The sequence below is a fragment of the Hyla sarda genome, chromosome 3, assembly GCF_029499605.1.
Source record: "Hyla sarda isolate aHylSar1 chromosome 3, aHylSar1.hap1, whole genome shotgun sequence".
NCBI lineage: Eukaryota > Metazoa > Chordata > Amphibia > Anura > Hylidae > Hyla > Hyla sarda.
Window position 1 is genome coordinate 55,484,104 of NC_079191.1, and position 22,452 is coordinate 55,506,555.

Sequence of the window (22,452 nt, forward strand, 5' to 3'; positions counted from 1 at the left end):
TGTTTATTTGTGGGCACTCTGCTGGTAATGTTATCGGAAGTGCAGTCTCCAGGTTCCCAGATACAATAAATAAAAGTTGTTATGTGGTGGAGGAAACCTATTCTTACCTGCTTGAACTTGTGTATGGGGTGCTGTGAGATGACCTGCATCCCAATTTTTTTATGTGCCCAAGTGAACCCCATAGGTCTTCATAAAAGCTGTATGTACAAAGTGTATTTTTCATTTGAACTTTTTAGAAAGTTTCTTTATTTACATTAGAGTAATAAAGAAGGCACAAGTACCCTTTTACAAAACCCTTTGAGCAGCAAGACTCAGTACAGCACCATCATCTCACACACTGAACTGCTCTATGTAGCAGAGTGAGGGAAGAAGTTCTCCCCTGTAAGGCTTCAGATGATGTCACCTGCTGGGGAACGCCCCTTCCCAGTCTGTGAATCTGACTGAGCAGAAAATACAGAGGGTGGTTTATCATTATGGGGCAGTGAACTGGGAGGATTATAAAATGTAACAAGATCATGAGATGTACTCTTTAAGTAATGGTTTGATATAAGGCATTCCTAAAATCTGTATTTAACCAAAACATGCCAATAAGATGTGCATTGTTTTGCACTGGCATCATTTGACATCTGTGCAGATTTCTCAATTGCCTTGGTTTTAATTAATTACTGAATTTAAATTTTTTTAAACTTTTTTTAAGGAGAAAAGTCTACTTTTTCTAGAATCATGTAATTTTTGATAATAAAATAAAAACGCAATACAAATGACACTATAAAAAGTAGTTATTGAATGTACACACCAACACTGTAGAAATTATGTATGTATCCTAATACAGTGGTCCCTCAACATACGATGGTAATCCGTTCCAAATGGACCATTGTTTGTTGAAACCATCGTGTGTTGAGGGATCTGTGCAATGTAAAGTATAGGACAGTGGTCTACAACCTGCGGATGCTGGGAGTTTTGCAACATCTGGAGGTCCGCAGGTTGAAGACCACTGGTATTGGAGGTTATACTCACGTGTCCCTGCCACTCCGGACCGTCACTACTCGTCACCACTGCCCTGGATGTCGCCGTCCATCACTGCCGTGCGTCCCCAGGGTTTCCCCGACGCTCCGGCAAGGCCTCTGCTTCCCCGGCATCCTCACTCTCCGTTGCCGCCATCACGTTACCAAGCACGCCGCTCCTATTGGATGACGGGACGGCGTGCGCAGTGACGTGATGACGTTGGAGGAGAGCGCCGACGATGCAGGGGATCCCGAAGAGGACGCGCCGGAGCCCTGAGGACAGGTAAGTGATCGTCAGCGGAGCACACGGGGCACCGTAAACGGCTATCCGGTGGCAGCTGAAGCAGTCTGCGCTTCCGGATAGCCGTTTATGCGATGGCCCCGACATACAAAAGCATCGTATGTTGATGCTGCCTTCAACATGCGATGGCCTCTGAGAGGCCATCGTATGTTGAAATGATCGTATGTCGGGGCCATCGTAGGTCGGGGGGTTACTGTATAGTGTTTGTTTGGTAAATGGACACACTAGGACTGTCAGACTATATCCAAGTGCTAAAAAATGTATAGGAAATGTGCTGAGACTCTAGATCTTCCTGTTGCAGCAGTCGGATCTGTTAACATCATCAAATGTTTTGACTCAAGCCGTTCCTCTAAATATAGGCAAAAAAAAAAAAAAAATGTTTTGGCCTGGAATACCCCTTTAACATCATCAAAGGTTTTGACTCAAGCTGTTCCTCTAAATATAGGCAAAAAAAAAAAAAAAAAAGTTCACACGTGTTTCCCAGAACAGTGGATGTATCACTGAGATATAGAATGGAATCTTGCTGTTGCTTGCTCTTCAGATTGTATTTGTAATGCCAAGGACAATATAGTTTGCCCAATAACATAATCAAATATATGCTATAAGGTGTGACTGGAGGTAAATAGGATTATGCCCTTTTTTGTTTCTGTATCTGCTGTAAATAATACCGCCATATATAGTCAATATAACAGTAACTTTATAGTGGTGTCGTGCAGTAAACATGTACTACTACCTTTCATTACTTTTCTTATAGTCCCATACAATAAACACATGCTGTTGCTATACAGTGCCTCTGTAAGGGGTCAAGGAGCTTTAGGTGTCAATGACCAGACAGAACTTTTTACTGATTATTACAGAGATAACAATGGCAATAGCCTAGCTGTACAGTGCTCCCTAAGTTACATATTTATTGGTTCCAGGACGACCATTGTATGTTGAGACCACAATGGAAAAATGGTAATTAAGTTGTGAAGCCCAAAAATGTTAGGATTAAAGAAAAATAAGTAGATAACTAATACAGATAAAGCAAATCCTTTCATATAAAAGTAAGAAAGATCTGCTGGGAGCTGTAATCACTGTATATGTAGAGGACAGGAGCTTCTTCAGGGTTCTGTACAGAACACACAGTGTCCCAAAAAAGTAAACTTGGAGCCGACCTCACCTGGTGTCCAAAGGAGCAGCTAACTCTGGTAGAGGTATAGTAGTACAGAACATGTAATACCTCTCTGTACTGTAGGGGGCGCTACCAGACAGCCATGCAGTGTATACTCTTCAGTAATACATGGGTTTTACACGTGAGTGCCTATTTTGATTGGTCAGTTCTTCCAGCCATTGACATGTGTCACAGATCTGGACTGTCCGTTATGGAGTCTGCTGAGTCTGGTTTAAACTTACAATGGTCCAGAAAAGACCGCAACTATTGTAACCTGAGGCCATTGTAGGCCATTGAGGGACCACTGTATTAGAAAGGGAGCAAAAAGTGTCTATATTGGGCCAGTAACAGATTTTATGCAGTGTGCAGCATTGCTCAAGAGTTTACTTAATGTTTAGGTGCAAAAAGCCCATGATATCCTTGATAAGCAAGTACGTCAGACAGTCTCTCACACTTGGCTAAAGAGTGAGGTTTTTAGTGTTTTTGATTTCTGGTCTTTATTCGGGCTACATTCATATTGGCTGTATCCACACTGCCAGTTTTCGGACTCTAGTGCTGTGCTCAATTCTAGCTCTGCTGTTGTCCAGGCTGACTGCTTCATTCTGGGGCCTGGGCTTTAGCTGATGGCATAACAAGCACAGAGCTCTCTGTTACCAGTGTAGGGACTCCAGCACTCAACCCTTTCTGTGTGTGCTCTGACTTCAATGTCACAAGAACAGGAGAACTCTCTGGTCCCTTTCCTCCTGTAGTCTTAAAGGGGCAAGCACCTTGTTCTAAAAGTCATAGGAAGTGGCATACATAGAATAAAAGGGGGCCCCTAGCAAATGTCAAAATGGACCTCCTATTATGGTGTCTGATTTTGTCCCCAGCACAAAAAGGTCTGGTATTGATATCCGCTTGCTTTCCATGACCCATAAGTCAATACAGCACATCCTTAATATCCTGACAATGTAGTTCCCTGGATAGAGTAGTCCTGCACAGTTACTTATTGTGGGGAGAATATGATGAAGGGCAGATGTTATTATCCAAGGGGCAGATGGCATTAACCCCTTGTATTCGTGATGCCAGGGTGTGGTTAACCTCTGTACCCCCCCCCCCCCCCCGAGGTATTGCCCCTGGATCCTGGGCTAGGCGCAGGGCAAATAATGACTCTGATGCCAAGTTGCGGAACAACGGCAGCTTTACTGAGGCAAACAGATGGAATAGTGTTTACAGCTCAGTTAGGCCCATGGAGATGACCAGTGATTTGGTAGACTTGCGGGCTCGCTGGAACTTGTAGTGGACTTGGACTGTGGTAGCTTATACGGCTTTGACATTCACATGTGGGGCACTTGGTTGGTGGAAGCAGGGCTGCGTGCTTAGGCCTTGGGTCTCTTCAGGACACCAGACACTCTCAGGTCTTGACTGTTCTGTACTCAGTAGAGACTGGAACTCAAGAGAGCTAGCTAACTCCTCCCTTAGTTTATATAGGAGGACTTTTGGGGGAGTCCTATAGGTCACCTCCAAGTCACCTGGTCACTGGCACCTTCCTTGGTTACACTTAACAACAGGACTTAAAGGCCTATACATGCAGATAAAATACATTAACCATTTGCAGGAACAATCACATAACCAGAGTCCTGATCAGTGTGGGGCCAGGGGACTAGTACTGAGTCCACCTGAAAAGGGCCAAAGATTGCACAGAAGGGCCACTTCTATACTGGGCCACGACAAACTCCCCCTCTTAAATAAAGCCGCCCTCAATGACAGGTCCTTGATGGAGGGTGAAAGACTAGGCCACTGGCCCAAAAATGGTAGACCGTTCCTGGGGCATTTATAGAGAATGTCCTGCACAGGGCTGATAAACTAGGAAAGTGTCCATGTGGTATTTTGCACAACATCCATACAAGCTCAATAATGGGATGTTGAAAATGGGATACAATAAAGAACATTTTGATGACCTTGTAACTGCTTGGTGGAGGCTTTCTACACTGATGCCTGTGCTAATGGGGCCCTTCAGCTTAAGCTACTTCTCCCCATAACATTTGATTAGCAGTTTTCTTTACCTTTTTACAACACATGACAACAGTACATATATACACAATAGCTCTGCCACTCTTATATGTGCTACTTACGACTTTCAGGAGATCTCTCTGACCACAAGAGAACCCTGTGCACAGTGGACAGGAAACAATAGACATTAGACATTTGATGACTGATATGGACAGACTATACATTGACTTTTAACCTCTTCAGGACACAGGGCGTATGGATACGCCCTGCCTTCCGAGTCCTTAAGGACCGAGGGCGTATCCATACGCCCGTGGGAAATCCGGTCCCCACCGCTAGCCGGTTGGGGACCGGAGCCAGATGCCTGCTGAAATCATTCAGCAGGCACCCTGGCACATCGCCCAGAGGGGTCCTGAGACCCCCCCATGTCGGCGATCGGAGAAAATCGCATGTCAATTCAGACATGCGATTTTCTCCAATTCCGGGCTGATCGGGTCTCTGGTGACCCGATCACCCGGAAAATAGGGCTGATCGGAGTTGTCAGCAACAGCCCCGATCAGCCTAAAGGATAGGAGTGAGGTCGCAAAGCTGCGATCTACTCCTATCCCCTGCCATTACTCAGAACGGAGTTCTGACCAATGGCAGCGCAGGACAGGGGGTTGCCATGGCAACCCCCCGTTCTGCCCGCCCCTGGATGTCGAGGGGCTCTGGAAAGAAGATGGAGGCCGTACCTGCTGGTGCCTGGGACCTGGGATCTTCGCTGGAGCCTGCAGGATCCTGATCAGGTAGGGAATCGACAGTGGGGGGGGGGGGGTAATTGAAAGTGAAAGTAAATAGATCTTTACTGTGGCAACCACTAGGGGGGCCAAACTGCAACTCCCAGCATGCCCAGAGAGCCAAAGGCTGTCTGGGCATGCTGGGAGGTGTAGTTTTGCAACATCTGGAGGGTCACAGTTTGGAGACCACTGTTGCCGTGGTGCCCAAACAGTAGCCCTCCAGAGGTTGCCAAACTACAACTCTCAGCATGCCTCGACTGCCCAGGCATGCTGGGAGTTGTAGTTCTGTAACATCTGTCCCTTCATATTTAGCAATTTTCATGACATTTTTGAAAATTGCTGCTCTACTTTGAAGCCCTCTAATTTTTTCAAAAAGCAAAAGTATGTCCATTTTATGATGCCAACATAAAGTGGACATATTGTGTTTGTGAAGAAAAATAAAATTTATTTGGAATATCCATTTTCCTTACAATTAGAGAGCTTCAAAGTTAGAAAAATGCAAAACTTTCATGAAATTTTGGGATTTTTCACCAAAAAAGGATGCAATTAACGCCGAAAATTTACCACTAAAATAAAGTAGAATATGTCACGAAAAAACTATCTCAGAATCAGAATATTCAGTAAAAGCGTTTTCGTGTTATTAATTTGTAAAGTGACGGTGGTCATAATTGCGAAAAAGGGCTCAGTCCTTAAGGTGAAAAAGGGATGCGTCCTTAACTCCTTGGGGATGAAGGGCGTATGCATACGCCCTCGCGTCCCGTCACTTAAGGACGGAGGGCGTATCCATACGCCCTCGGCATTTCCGATCACTGCCGCTCGCCGGGCGGTGATCGGACTGGGATGCCTGCTGATATCTATCAGCAGGCATCCCGTGGCAATGCCTAGGAGGGGTCCTGAGACCCCCCCATGTCAGCGATCGCAGCAAATTGCAGGTCAAAGGCTGTCTGGGCATGCTGGGAGTTGTAGTTTTGCAACATCTGGAGGGTCACAGTTTGTAGACAACTGTGTAGTGGTCTCTAAACTGTGGTCCTCCAGATGTTGCAAAACTACAACTCCCAGCATGCACTGACTGTCTGGGCATGCTGGGAGTTGTAGTTTTGCAACATCTGAAGTGGCACCGTTTGGAGACCCCTATATGGTGGTCTCCAAACTGTAGCCCTCCAGATGTTGCAAAACTACAACTCCCAGCATGCCCAGACAGTCAGGGATGCTGGGCGTGTAGCTCTGCAATATCTGGCCCTTCAGATGTTGCAGAACTACAACTCCCAGCATGCCTGGATAGTCTGGGCATGCTTGGAGTTGGAGTTTTGCAACATCTGGAGGGCTACAGTTTGGAGGCCACTGTTCTTCCCCAGTTGTTGCATAACTACAATTCCTAGCATGCCAATACTGTCCAGGCATGCTGGGAGTTGTAGTTCTGCAACATCTGAAGGGCCAGATATTGCAGAACTACACGCCCAGCATCCCTGACTGTACGGGCATGCTGGGAATTGTAGTTTTGCAACAGCTGTAGGCACACTGGTTGGGAAACACTGAGCTAGAGTCTGTTTCCTAACTCAGTGGTTCCAACCCGTGTGCCTCCAGCTGTTGCAAAACTACAACTCCCATAGTGCACTGACAGACCGTACATGCTGGGAGTTGTATTCTTGCAACAGCTGAAGGCACATGGGTTGGAATCACTGAGCTAGTCTGTTTTCTAACTCAGTGGTTCCCCACCAGTGTGCCTACAGCTGTTGTAAAACTACAACTCCCAGCATGTACGGTCTGTCAGTGCATTCTGAGAGTTGTCATTTTGCCACAGCTGAAGGTTTGGGGTGCCCCCCACCCCCCCATGTGAATGTACAGGGTACATTCACACGGGCGGGTTTACAGTGGGTTTCCTTCAAGGAAACTTACTGTGAACCCCCGCCTGTGTGAATGTACCCTAAAAACACTACACTAACAAATAATAAAAAGTAAAACACTACACATACACCCCCTTACACGTCGCCCCCCCCCCCCCGCCCCAATAAAAATGAAAAACGTCTCATACGGCAGTGTTTCCTAAACGGCGCCTCCAGCTGTGGCAAAACCACAACTCCTAGTGTTGCCGGACAGCCATAGACTGTACTAGCAGGCTGGGAGTCTTGCAACAGCTGGAGGCACCCTGTGGGAGACACTGCTGTAGGGTTTTGGTGGAGACAAGCCCCATCCTTGTAACCGGGTCAACCCCTACTGCAAATTCCTTATTCAGGCCTCAAATGCGCATGGCGCTCTCTCACTTCAGAGCCCTGTCGTATTTCAAGGCAACAGTTTAGGGCCACATATGGGGTATCTCCATACTCGGGAGAAATTGCGTTACAAATTTTGGGGGGATTTTTCTCCCATTACCCTTTGTAGAAATGGTAAATTTGGGGAAAACACCTGCACTTTAGTGAAATTTTTTTTTTTCATTTACACATCCGAATTTAACGAAAAGTCGTCAAACACCTGTGGGGTGTTAAGGCTCACCGGACCCCTTGTTACGTGCCTTGAGGGGTGTAGTTTCCAAAATAGTATGCCATGTGTTTTTTGATTGCTGTTCTGGCACCATAGGGGCTTCCTAAATGCGACATGCCCCCAAAAACCATTTCAGCAAAACTCACTCTCCAAAATCCCATTGTCGCTCCTTCCCTTCTGAGCCCTCTACTGCGCCCACCGAACACTTGACATACACATATGAGGTATTTTCATACTCAAGAGAAATTGGGTTACAAATTTTGGGGGGCTTTTTCTCCTTTTACCACTTGTAAAATTTCAAAAACTGGGTCTACAAGAACATGCGAGTGTAAAAAATTAAGATTTTGAATTTTCTCCTTCACTTTGCTGCTATTCCTGTGAAACACCTAAAGGGTTAACAAACTTACTGAATGTCATTTTGAATACTTTGGGGGTTGCAGTTTTTATAATGGGGTCATTTATGGGGTATTTCTAATATGAAGGCCCTTCAAATCCACTTCAAACCTGAACTGGCCCCTGAAAAATTCCAATTTTGAAAATTTTGTGAAAAATTGGAAAATTGCTTCTGAACTTTTAAGCCCTCTGATGTCTTCCAAAAGTAAAAACATGTCAACTTTATGATGCAAACATAAAGTAGACATATTGTATATGTGAATCAAAATATTATTTATTTAGAATGTTTATTTTCCTTACAAGCAGAGAGCTTCAAAGTTAGAAAAATGCTAAATTTTCAATTTTTTCATCAAATTTTTGAATTTTTCACCAAGAAATGATGCAAGTATCGACAAAAATTTACCACTAACATAAAGTAGAATATGTCACGAAAAAACAATCTCGGAATCAGAATGAAAAGTAAAAGCATCTCAGAGTTATTAATGCTTAAAGTGGTCAGAATTGCAAAAAATGCTCCCGTCCTTAGGGTTATAATGGGCTCCGTCCCCAAGGAGTTAAGGGGTTAAAGGGGTACTCCCGTGGAAAACTTTTTAAAAAAATGAACTGGTGCCAGAAAGTTAAACAGATTTGTAAATCACTTCTATTAAAAAAAATCTTAATCCTTCCAGTACTTTTTAGGGGCTGTATACTAAAGAGAAATCCAAAAAGAAATGCATTTCCTGTGATGTCCTGACCACAGTGCTCTCTGCTGACCTCTGCTGTCCATTTTAGGAACTGTCCAGAGAAGAAGAAAATCCCCATAGCAAACTTATGCTTCTCTGGACAGTTCCTAAAATGGACAGCAGAGGTCTGCAGAGAGCACTGTGGTCAGGACATCACAGGAAATGCATTTCTTTTTGGATTTCTCTTTAGTATACAGACCCTAAAAAGTACTGGAAGGATTAAGATTTTTTAATAGAAGTGATTTACAAATCTGTTTAACTTTCTGGCACCAGTTGATTTAAAAAAAAAAGTTTTCCACGGGAGTACCCCTTTAAGGCTACAGTCCTAACTGAAAATGACATGGGACTAGCTTAGGTACACAAGATATACTATGTACATTACTGACTTATGTAAATGAAATTTTACAAGAACTAGTTATTCTATAGTGACTAGACAATAGTATATTTCTGACTACTGACTTCTACTGTATATACATACTGTAAGTGTTTTGTTATGTACACTTGGCAATGAGATAAGTGGATACGCTTCTGCTGACAGGGCCAGGATACCTCCTCTACAAATGCCATGGATAGAAAGAACATTAGACTTTTTATGTCTTATGTTTTATGTCTAACCTGCAAATCAACAGTGGTATCTCCACAAGCAACAGTCACTCTCACAACTTAATGGCAGAAAGAAACAACATTATCATATGTGAGCTTTATGCTGGGAATTGGCCATCCCAGCCTCGCCTGTTGGATTGCTTTTGAGATTGGAACATATAGCGGGGACCACGTGACTGTGCCCCCTCCAAAGGACTGACTTTTGTATTCCAGGATACGCATGACAAGGCAGAATCAGTGATGGTAGGACTCACAGTGACTACCATCTGTACCGCAGCAGCTTGTGCCACTGGGGGACAATGTGATGGTGCCTGTTCGGCCGGCCAAACCTCCTCTTCAGCTGGAGTAAGCCGAGGCCCTATAGTTGGTGTCCGATGAGCAGGCCAAACCTTCTCAATGCCAGGAGTAAGCATGGGCACTTCTGCAGACTTCTTGCTTGTTCCTGGTTGGTATACGGGAGCCATGACGGGTGCCTCGGGCAGGAACTCTTCTTTAGCCTTGGGGGGACAGTAAGCCAAAGGGGTCCACGTTTCAATCTTCTTATGGGAAATAGGCCAAAGGAAGCTGTGTCGGGTTCTTTGGACGAGTTACCACTGCCCCCCACTCTCCTCTCACACTGTGGACCAGAGTATACTCTACTATCTTCCTGCTCTCCAGAGAATGTAGTGGTGGTAGGAGATAGTCTCTCTTGACTGCCTTCCGATTCACAAGAATAGTACCTCCGTGGCGGCAGTCTATTAGGGTGCCATACCCCCGTACCTTATCAAATTTAATGACAGTGGCCCTCCGCCGCTCTAGGGGTGGCTCTCCCTCTCTTGGGTGTTCCAACATCCTGATGTACAGGGTTTCAAGGCTTTTAGTGTCTTTTTGTTGTGATTGGAGCACTTCATACGGCATTTGTTTAGGGCCATACTCTCTCCTCTGCTGTGCTCTCATCTCCTCCCCTATGGCAGCCATCTGGGCCTCTTGCTTAGCCCTCTGGGACTGGCTGTCAGAACTGGGGGATGGGTCTTCCCTGGCAGGGGTAGGAGATATTACCTCATGTACTGGATGAGTTGTGGCTAGTGGGAGTTAGAAAAAACAGCCTCAGCCGGGGTACTCACATCCGACTCCTCAATGTAGAGCTCTGCCCAGGATCCCCAGTGCCGGTGGTGTGGGGACCTCACCGGCGACACTTCTCGGACGATGTGGGCGCTCTGCCCGCCGGGATCACTGGTCACTCCCCGTCGTCGTTTGGCAGCGGGACTTTCCTCTGCAGCCGATCCACCAATTCTTGAAAAACTAGAGCCACGGCCGCTGTAGCTTTTCGGGCACTGGGCGCCATCTTAGGACTCTCGGATCATGTGCTCTGCTGTGATTCTGCCATGTTGCTCTTTCCACTGACTTCCGGCAAACTGAAGAGGTCTGGGAGTACGTCAGTGGTGCATCGCTGACTTCCGCTCCCCCAACAACATGGGGGGGGGGGATCTTTCTGGTTCCACCTAGGACTTGGAATGGCAACATGACTTCCGCGCCCAGGGGCGGGATGCTGACCAGTGCGGGAATTTTTTACACGTTTCTCCTCCACATCTTTAACTCTTTCAGGTACAGCCAGCATTTTCTTATGCAGCATAACTTCGGAACGTATTTTGCACATGGAAGGCACTACTTTTTCACGGTTCACAATGGCAGACAGTAAACGTTTCTTCACCTCCCCCTCTATTTCACAAGCGCCTCGCAACATACAAGTTTCACTGACAAAGTCCCATACACTTTCTGGCGCAATTTCTTTTCGCATCAGCGTGCAAATTCTCGTCAATACTTGACACAGTTTAGACTGGGGGGGTACTTTTTGCATAGGGTGCACAACTGTATCCTGTTCGTGACGCCAAAAGTTGTTGTGAGAATGTGATGAAGGGCAGATGTTATTTACCCTAGGGGCAGATGGCATTAACCCCTTGTATTCGTAATGCCAGGGCGTGGTTAACCTCTGCACCACCTGAGGTATGGCCACTGGATCCTGGGCTAGGCGCGGGGCAAATAATGACTCCGATGCAAAATTGCGGAACAACGGCAGCTTTACTTAGGCAAACAGATGGAATAGTCTTTACAACTCAGTTAGGCCCAAGGAGATGACCAGTGACTTAGGAAACCTGCGGGCTCACTGGGACTTGTAGTGGACGTGGACTGGATGATGCAGACCCATGCAGATTTGACTGACTTGGCTATGACTGCATAGGCTTCACCCCTGTGGTAGCTTATACGGCTTTGACATTCGCCTGTGGGGCACTTGGTTGGTGGAAGCAGGGCTGCGTGGTTAGGCCTTGGGTCTCTTCAGGACACCAGACACTCTCAGGTCTTGGCTGTTCTAAACTCAGCAAAGACTGGAACTCAAGAGAGCTAATTAATCGTGTTGCTCGCGAATATTTGCAATGCAAATTTTATTCGCGAATAGCGCATATTCGCAAATATTCGCGAATATAGCACTATATATTCGTAATTACGAATATTCGTTTTTTTTTTTTTTTTATTTAATTTTTTCACAGTACACATCACAGTGATCATCCCTCTCTGCTTCCAGCTTGTGTGGTGTAAGAAGGCTCTAATACTACTGTGTGAGACTGGCGTGCGAATTTTCGCATGTGCGAAAATTTGCATATGCTAATTTTCGCATTTGCGGAAATTTGCATATGCGAATTTCCGCTTATGCAAATTTTTGTATATGCTAATTTTCGAATACGCGAATTTTCGTATATGCGAAAATAAAACGTGAATATTACGAATATGCGAATTTAGCGAATATACGACGAATATTCGTCCATATATTCGCGAAATATCGCAAATTTGAATATGGCCTATGCCACTAAACACTACTAATGAACTCCTCCCTTAGTTTATATAGGAGGACTTTTGGGGGAGTCCTAGAGGTCACCTCCAAATCACCTGGTCACTGGCACCTTCCTTGGTTACACATCTTAACAACAGGACTTAAAGTCCTATACATTCAGATAAAATACATTAACCATTTGCAGGAACAATCACATAACCAGGGTCCTGAGAACTGTGGGGCCAGGGGACTAAGACTGAGTCCACCTGAAAAAGGACCAGATATAGATTGTACAGAATGGCACTTCTGTACTGGGCCACCAAATTATCAATAGAAATAGGAATGGGACTAAACAGGACAGGGACCTTTCTCTCAAAGGGCCCTATAGCAGCCCCATGGTCTGCCACTATGGTACCTACGCCCTTGGTCGCAGGAGACTATGATACTTCTGCCAGACACTGAATTGGTATTAACTATTTCATCTAGGTACCCAGGTCAGGACTAATATGTTAAGATGCTCAGGGGTTTCTTTGCTAAGTGTTTCTGGAAAATGGCATATTTAAAAGTTCATCGCTAACCCCTGCAATAACAGAATTCACATCTGAAATTTTTACTATGAACAATGGGCAAGTGTGACTTTAATAAGGGTCAATTTAAGGCTAGAAGAATCAGTCAAATCTTATTCAAAACAGCAGGTCTTGTAAGGTATTCTGGATATGTAGTGATTAGTAGCTAACAAAAGTGGTCCAAGGAAAAACAACCAGTGAGCCAGTGATACATGAGCGCCCAAGACTCACTGATGCATTGCTAGAAAAGCTTAATCTGCTTATGATAGGAAGATCAGAACACACAGGGCATCACAATTTACTGCGTTTGGGGCCGTGTAGCCACACAGTGGTGCCTATGTGGTCTAAATGTCACAGATCTAAATATGATCAAGCATTTGTGGCATATGCTGAAAAAAACCCAGTCTGAATTATGAAGATCACACCTCACAGCTTACAAGAGTTACACATTTTAACAGAGGTTCAAGCAGGCGTAGCTGAAAACAGGATTTTCCATGTAGTGTAAACTTTAGATGTCTGTTTCTTAAATGGGTATTCCAAAGGATAGATAAACAGATGTCTGATTGTGGAAGGCCCGCCGCTGGGGCGCCCCACGATCTCTGTGCAGCATTCTGTGCTGTGCTCCAGTCTTGGAAGCCTCTGTCTTTCCGGTGTGAGGTGTTTTTTTTGCGCCCCCGTAGATCCATGCGTCCGCTCCTCCCCCAGCTCTCCGAACATTTCCGAAGCTTGAAGTGGGGGAGGGCAGAGCAAGGGGAGGCAGGAGGTACACGCCCCCTCCCTCATCTCCCCTCCCTGAGCTCGGCTGGACGCAGATCTCTACGGCCACGCCCCCTCCCTGAGGACATAGATCTCCACGGCAGGTCCCCTCCCTCATCTCCCCGAGCTGAGGACGTAGAGCAGTGCTCCCAATGAGCTCTATGTGTAAAGGGGGACATTTAGCCAGTAAAGTATGTCCCCCTTTAGCCCGTACAGTATGTCCCCCTTTAGCCCGTGCAGTATGTCCCCTTTTACACATAGAGCTCATTGGGAGCACTGCTCTATGTCCTCAGCTCGGGGAGATCTATGTCCTCAAGGAGGGGGCGTGCCGTAGAGATCTGCGTCCAGCCGAGCTCAGGGAGGGGAGATGAGGGAGGGGACCTGCCGAGGAGATCTATGTCCTCAGGGAGGGGGGCGTGGCCGTAGAGATGTGCGTCCAGCCGAGCTCAGGGAGGGGAGATGAGGGAGGGACCTGCCGTGGAGATTTACGTCCTCAGGGAGGGGAGATGAGGGAGGGACCTGCCGTGGAGATTTACATCCTCAGGGAGGGGAGATGAGGGAGGGGACCTGCCGTGGCGATCTATGTCCTCAGGGAGGGGGCGTTCCGTAGAGATCTGCGTCCAGCCGAGCAGCTGAGCTCAGGGAGGGGAGATGAGGGAGGGGGCGTGGACCTTCTCTCTCCCCTTGCTCTGCCCTCCCCCAGTTCTAGCTTCGGAAATGTTCGGAGAGCTGGGGGAGGAGCGGACGCATGGATCTACGGGGGTGCAAAAAACCACCTCACACCGGCACTGGAAACTTGATGTCATGCCACGCCCCCTTGTGACACCACGCCCCCTCCATTCATGTCTATGGGAGGGGGCGTGTCGGCCGTCACACAGAGGTTTTCAAGACTGGAGCAGCAGCGCAGCACAGAATGCTGGGTGCTGCATGGAGATCGTAGGGGGTCCCAGTGGCGGTCCCCCCCACGATCAGACATCTTATCCCCTATGCTTTGGATAGGGGATAAGATGTCTATGACCATTATACCCCTTTAATAACACAATATTTTTCCTGTATAGTTCCTTTATCACATAAAAAGCAAAAATTGGTCAGCACATCCTAATACACAACTAATGTATGAAATAAGTATACAGATACACGCTGCTGCAGCTGAAATACAAATACAAACAAAAGAATAACAGCAGCACAATGCTAGCGCTAAACTATATATGAAATATGACATGTTTTACTATGCAATACTGCTATAGAGAAAAATAGAGGTTCTTAGCTTACTATTTGGCCAAACAGTGTGTACCATCCCACCACGATAATGTGACCTCATTTGGGACGGACCCTACATTATGAATATGCCTCTCCTAGGCTAGCACTGAGCCTCAATATCTGGGCTTGTAAGGTCTGGCACATTTCTTACCTAGTGCAATGAAGGCAACCCCCACATGTGTAACATAAAAAGCAAAAAGCCTAATCCACAACTAATACACAACTATTGTATGAAATAAGTATAGAGGTGCACGCTGCTGCAGCTGAACTACAGATACAAACAAGAGGATTACATCACATAGATAGATCTGTTTAGCTCACAACATTCTCAATTCCATTATACGAATCATTTCTGTAGGGTTTTGGTCTATCGTGGTGTATCATGATACTTCTATTTGTGTCCCTGGTTACAGTACTAGGCTTGGCCAAAAGCTTTTGTAAGTCCTAGTCAAGGGATCTGGGGTCCTTGTGAATCATACTACCACAGACAATACTCTCTACCTTCTTCAGGCAGAAAATTATTCTCTTTCTCTGAGCAGAAAGTTTAGTTGGAATAGTCCCTCCTTGGTGGTTTAAACTGAAACCTCTCTCATATCGAGGGGCATTTACTAATCTTTTACTATGTAGTCTGGTTTTTACCCTGTTTTTTTCTACTTCATTTTTGACTATGTGCGACAAATTTACTAAATTGTTGCACGGCATTAATAAATTTGGCACACATAGGCAAAAGTGGGAAATTGACTTCATGTAGTAGAAAAAATAGTCTGTTCCTTTTTCCTGCTGTCTGAATAGGTTTGGCTGCTAGGTTTCCTTCTGGATCTTTTGTTTTTGAGTTTTTTTTTAGCTTTTTCACCACATCTAAATAATTCAATAACTACAGTGGTCCCTCAAGTTACAATATTAATTGGTTCCAGGAAAACCATTGTAAGTTGAAACCATTGTATGTTGAGACCATAACTCTATGGAAACGTGGTAATTGGTTCTAAAGGCACCAAAATGTCATCAGAAATAGGAAAAAGTGACAAAGAAAAATAAATAGATAACTAATATAGATAAAGCAAATCCTTACATATAAAAGTAATAAAGATCTGCTGGGAGCTGTAAATTACTGTCTATGTCAGTGTTTCCCAAGCAGGGAGCCTCCAGCTGTTGCAAAACTATAACTCCCAGCATGCCTGGACAGCCAAAGGCTGTCCGGGCATGCTGGGAGTTGTAGTTTTGCAAAAGATGGGGCCACCCTGATTGGGAAACACTGGTCTATGTAGAGGACAGGAGCATCTTCAGGGGTCCTGTACAGTACAGGCAATGTCCCAAACAAGTAATGGAGTCGCCCTCACCTGGTGTCCAAAAGAGCAGCTAACCCTGATACAGGTAAAGTGTACAGAACATGTAATACCAGACACCAGTCATACAGGGGTTTACACTTCAGTGCATACACTTCAGTAATACAGGGGTTTTACCAGTGAATGTCCATTTTGATTGGTTGGTTCTTCCAGCCATTGACACTGTTCACAGATCTGGACTGTCTGTAGCATTGTATGTTGAGTCTGGTTTCAACTTACGATGGTCCAGAAAAGACCATTGTATGTTGAAACTATTGTATGTTGAGGCCATTGTAAGTTGAGGAATCACTGTAAATTGTAGTCATGGCTCAGAAGTGGTAAACGGTGTTTAGTGTGTGTGTGTGTTTATTACATTTTTTTAACACAGTTTTTTTCTCCCTAAATGTACTTACACTTTTTTTTTTTTTGGTTACTTCTTCTACAGATCTGTGTATCCTGTGGACTCCTTCGGATTCGGTGGACTACTTCGACGACCAGCGTTTTTCTTTGCTTGATGTTAATAAAATGGTTAACGAGGGCTTGTGGGGGAGTGTTTTTTTGTAATAAATTTTTTTTTAAACCTGTTGTGTTTTTTTTTATTTTACTTTACTAGATAGGCTTAGTAGTGGAAGCTGTCTTATAGACTGAGTCCATTACTAAGCCGGGCTTAGCGTTAGCCACAAAAACAGCTAGCGCTAACCCCCAATTATTACCCCGGTACCCAACACCACAGGGGTGCCGGGAAGAGCCGGTACCAACAGGCCCGGAGCGTCAAAAATGGTGCTCCTGGGCCTAGGCGGTAACAGGCTGGCGTTATTTAGGTTGGGGAGGGCCAGTAACAATGGTCCTCGCCCACCCTGGTAATGTCAGGCTGTTACTGTTTGGTTGGTATTTGGCTGAGAATAAAAATAGGGGGGACCCTATGCGTTTTTTTAATATATTTAATTATTTATTTAAAAAAAAAAAAAAACGCATAGGGTCCCCCCTATTTTCATTCTCAGCCAAATACCAACCAAACAGTAACAGCCTGATGTTCCCAGGGTGGGCGAGGACCATCGTTACTGGCCCTCCCCAGCCTAAATAACGCCAGCCTGTTACCGCCTAGGCCCAGGAGTGCCATTTTTGACGCTCCAGGCCTGTTGGTACCGGCTCTTCCCGGCACCCCTGTGGCGTTGGGTACCGGGGTAATAATAGGGGGTTAGCGCTAGCTGTTTTTGTGGCTAGCGCTAAGCCCAGGTTAGTAATGAACTCTGTCTATAAGACAGCTTCCACTACTAAGCCTGTCTAGTAAAGTAAGAAAAAAACACAACAGGTTTTAAAAAATTTTTATTACAAAAAACACTCCCCCACAAGCCCTCGTTAACCATTTTATTAAAATCAAACAAAGAAAAACGCTGGTCATCGAAGTAGTCCACCGAATCCGAAGGAGTCCACAGGATACACGGATCTGAAATGAGAAGAAAACAAAAAAAATGGGTTAGTACATTTATTATCATCTGCTCACACATCTCCCGCCCCGCACGACTACAACTGCCAGCATGCCCTTACAATAAGGACATGCTGGGAGTTGTAGTTGTGTGGTGCAGGAGATGTGTGGGCAAGTGACAAGCTTGTCCCCTGCCCCCAGCTGCAGGACTACAACTCCCAGCATGCCCTTACAGTAAGGTGGGGCGGAGGCCGGGCACAGTGTTTCCCAACCTGGGACTTGTAGTTTTGCAACATCTGGAGGCACCCTGGTTGGGAAACACTGTTTTAGGCCAATGTTTCCCAACCAGGATGCCTGCAGATGTTGCAAAACTACAAGCCCCAGCATGCCTGGACAGTCAAAGGCTGTCCAGGGATGCTGGGAGTTGTAGTCTTGCAACATCTGTAGGCAACCTGGTTCGGAAACACTGGCCTAAAACAGTGTTTCCCAACCAAGGTGCCTCCAGATGTTGCAAAACTACAAGTCCCAGCATGCCTGGACAGTCAAAGGCTGTCTAGGCATGCTGGGAGTTGTAGTTTTGCAACATCTGGAGACAACCTGGCTGGAAAACACTGGCCTAAAACAGTGTTTCCCAACCAGGGTGCCTCCAGATGTTGCAAGACTACAACTCCCAGCATGCCTAGACAGCCTTTGGCTGTCCAGGCATGCTGGGAGTTGTAGTCTTGCAACATCTGGAGGCACCCTGGTTGGGAAACACTGTTTTAGGCCAGTGTTTCCCAACCAGGGTGCCTCCAGATGTGGCAAGACTACACCTCCCAGCATGCCTAGACAGCCTTTGGCTGTCCAGGCATGCTGTGAGTTGTAGTCTTGCAACATCTGGAGGCACCCTGGTTGGGAAACACTGGCCTAAAACAGTGTTTCCCAACCAGGGTGCCTCCAGATGTTGCAAAACTACAACTCCCAGCATGCCTGGACAGCCAAAGTCTGTCCAGGCATGCTGGGAGTTGTAGTCTTGCAACATCTGGAGGCACCCTGGTTGGGAAACACTGGCCTAAAACAGTGTTTCCCAACAAGGGTGCCTCCAGCTGTTGCAAAACTACAACTCCCAGCATGCCTGGACAGCCAAAGGGTGTCCAGGCATGCTGGGAGTTGTAGTCTTGCAACATTTGGAGGCACCCTGGTTGGGAAGCTTGCGCAACTTACCGGCTTCCGTAGGATCCAGCGCTGCACGACACTGCCGCGCGACACTGCCGCGCGACGATCTCCGACAGCGATCGTCGCTGGAGCCTCGGAAGGGTAAGTGAACGTCTTCGCCGGTCCCCTTCAGCTGTTTAGTTTTGCAACAGCTGGAGGACTACAGTTTACAGACCACACACCAGTGGTCGGCAAACTGTGGCCCTCCAGCTGTTGCAAAACTACAACACCCAGCATGCCGTGACAGCCAAAGCCTATGGCTCTCAGGGCAGGAGCCCGGGCTGACATTACAGTGCAGCCGCCCGGGCTCCTCATACGGCCTCCCCACTACCCCCCCCCCCCCGTCTCCCGCCCGCGCCGCTCAGCTCCCGCTGCTACAAGACTACAACTCCCAGCGTGTCCTCACTGTAAGGGCATGCTGGGACTTGTAGTCTTGCAACAGCAGACAGATGGGAGTTGTGTGGCGCTGGCAGATGAGAGGGGGGGATATAAATCACTGTAGTGTCCCGGTAGCGCAGTGAGGGTAGCGGGGAGAAAGTATGGCGGAGCCCGAGCGGCAGTAGCTCTTGCTCGGGAAAGTTGCACAATTTATAGGGTAGGCGCAATTGCGACAATTTTGCGCCAAAAATAGTCAGAAAAAAATGACTAAACCCCTTAGTAAATGCCCCTCATCATCTCTATCTAGAGAGGCTGGACTAGGTTAAGCTTTGCTTCCCTTTCAAGGTTCCTACTGTGTTGTGTGAGTGTGGATTAACCCTTTCACAGTTAAGCTCTGTCTATTAACAAATTCAGTGTTGCTAAAACACACACAAAAGTACAATAACAGTATAAAACAATGTAGAACATTGGTACATAAAACATTTAACCTGTCCTGTCCCCTCCATGAGTCCCCTCAGGAAGAGTCCCCTCAGGAAGAGTCCCTTGAGTCCATAGGGCTCTTCTGCAGGGCTCCCCCTTTTTGCCTCATATAAATGTAATATATTTGTGTTGTGTACATATTGTCTGTATGCATAAAGTTGTATAGTTTGTATACCATGTATAGGACCTTCCTTGGTCATGTGACCTCCTGTCATGTGATATACCCAGAGTTCCTTGGGCACAGGAACCCCAGGCATTAGCATTCAATGGGCTTTAGTACAGCCCCCTAGTTTATAATCGGCTGTAGTCTCTCAGTTAGCTCTCTTATCTCTTGGACTCAAAAGAAAGCACAAAGTCCTGTACACTGCAAATTCATCTCATCTAGGCCAAAGCCTAAAGAAACTCAGCCACTTCTAAAACATGAGTTACAATTCTCTCAACAAATCCAGTGACTACTACTCAGCTAAGTAATATATTAGTAGCACAGTGGCCTGCCTAAATATCTCAATAACCACAAGTCCAAGCAAGCCTGCAAGTTATCCCGTGTCTGGTTGCCTCTGAAGGAACTGCGTAATTGTAAAGACTGTTCCCTAAGCATTTCAAGTAAAAGTTCCAGTTTATTCAGAATCCTTGCTGTTGACATTCCTTTATTACAAAACTGTTTTTGGGTTGGTTGACGGTGGTTACCATACCGGAATAACCACATCCTGGCATCACAAACACTAAGGGGTTAACAACATCTTACCACCCCAGGTTAATACCATCAGACCCTGCTACATACTGCAACACCCCAGTCACCACATAGCTTTTGGCGTTCTACGAACAGGATACGGGTGTGTGCCTTTAATAACTCAGCTACCCAGACCACCCGCAATGAAAAACGGGTGTGTATCGTTATTACAAGTGCCATTAGTCCTCGCCCTATGCAGGAATGTGTATAGAGAACTGTCCAGGATTGTCGCAAGTCGCGAGCGAAATTGCGCCCAAAAGTGTACAGGACATTGTTGCTGAAATTGTGCTTTGCTGGGGCACTAGAAAAAGTAAGGGGGAGGTGAAGAATATTGTATTGTGGCCATGTGTAAAATCAGGAACGAAGCCATGTTACGTGCTCCACTACAAAAAGTACATGAAGGGGTTAAAGAAGAACCCGAGAAGCACGCTAAAATGTCCCGCGCTGGTCTGCGTCCCGCTCCTGGGCGTGGACATCATGTAGCCGTCTCTATGCCAAAGTGGAACTGTTGTCTGCTTGTGTTTGCTGATGACGATGACGTTCTTCCGGCCAGCAGCCATTTTGTTGAAGCCTCATATAAAAGAGACCATGCGGCCAGCCCTCTACAGTCCAGAGATGGCAGCAAGGTGTAAGGAGATGGCGGAGCCCACCGGAGCATGCGAGGAGGGCAGCAAGATGGTGTCGGAACAGCGGAAAGTTGCCGTGGCTGCAGCACAACTTTTCCACAAATTAGCTGACTGCTTGCAGCAGTTGTCCCTTGGGGCCGAGGAGGCCTGCGACCTGCCCCCGCTTCCGGAGGACGACGAGTGGCCAGCCACCCCTGAAAGGGGAATCACCGCAGACTTCAGGGACAGCATCGCCGGTGAGATTGTCCCCTCATCACAGATCCTGGGAGTAGATCGCAACTGAGGAGTCGGATGTAAGTACGCCGGCCAAAGCCACATTTTCTATGTCTTCTTCCTCCTCCAGCCCCAACAGGGAACCCCTAGTGCAGAAGTGTGTTCCAGTTACCGCACGCCCACAGTCACCCCCTCTTCCTCAATGGGTGTTCAGCGACGAGCCTGCACTCATCCAGTACATGTGGGATCATGTCCTTCCCCTGCCAGGGAAGGCCCATCCACCGGTCCCCACAGTGCAAGCTGAGAGAGCCCGCAGAGAGGCTGAAATAGCCGGCATTATTGAGAAGCTAAAAGTCCAGCACAGAGAAAGATATGGGCCTAAACGGTTGCCCTATGAAGTTCTAGTAGAGCAGCAACGGGATACTAAAAGGTTGGAGGCCCTATATATACGCAGGCTGGATTATCCATGAGAGGATGAGCCACCCTTGGAGCGCCGATGCACCCCCGTTGTTAAGTTTGACAAAGCACGGGGCTTTGGTACCCTCAAGGACTGCCGGCATGGAGGGACCATACTAATCAACAGGAGAGCAATTCAGCGGGACTACCTGCCTAGAAAAATACCACTCCCTTGAGCGAGGGGAGATAGTGGAATACACCCCAGTGAAAAGTCTGTGGGGGGAATGGGCCGCAGCCATAACCAGGCCCAAAAATCACACTCAAATACCCTTCACATACTTTCCATCGGACAACTGGGACACAGATCACCATGGATTTCAGACAATGAGGTTGTCAGAGACTGCCTTTAAAGAAGAAATGTTCAAGTACGAGGTTCCCATCATTGTGCCTAAATTCATGAAGAGATCCAGTTCAGCATCTTCTCTAACAGAAAATGTGCCCAGGCCTACTCCCTCTGAGGAGGTGAGGCCTGACCAATGGGCACCAACGTATGTGCCTAGGCCTACTCCAGTCCCGGAGGCGTGGCCTAATCAGCAGGCACCGACCGATGTGCCACTGCCTACTCCACCTAAGAAGGTGTGGCCGAACCAGCCGGCACCTACAGTTGTACCAGTGGCCTCCGCTGCTGAAGTTAATGTTGTGGTCAATGTAAATCCGACCATGGCACAGTCCCAGCTAACCCATGTAGCCTGGAATACTACTGTCAACCCCATGAGGGAAACCCAACCTCGTGCTCCCCGATATATGTCTCAAAGTAGGAAGCACATCGACAGGCGAGGTTGGGAAGCAAGAAGAACCAACTTCTAAAAGTTCTGTTGGC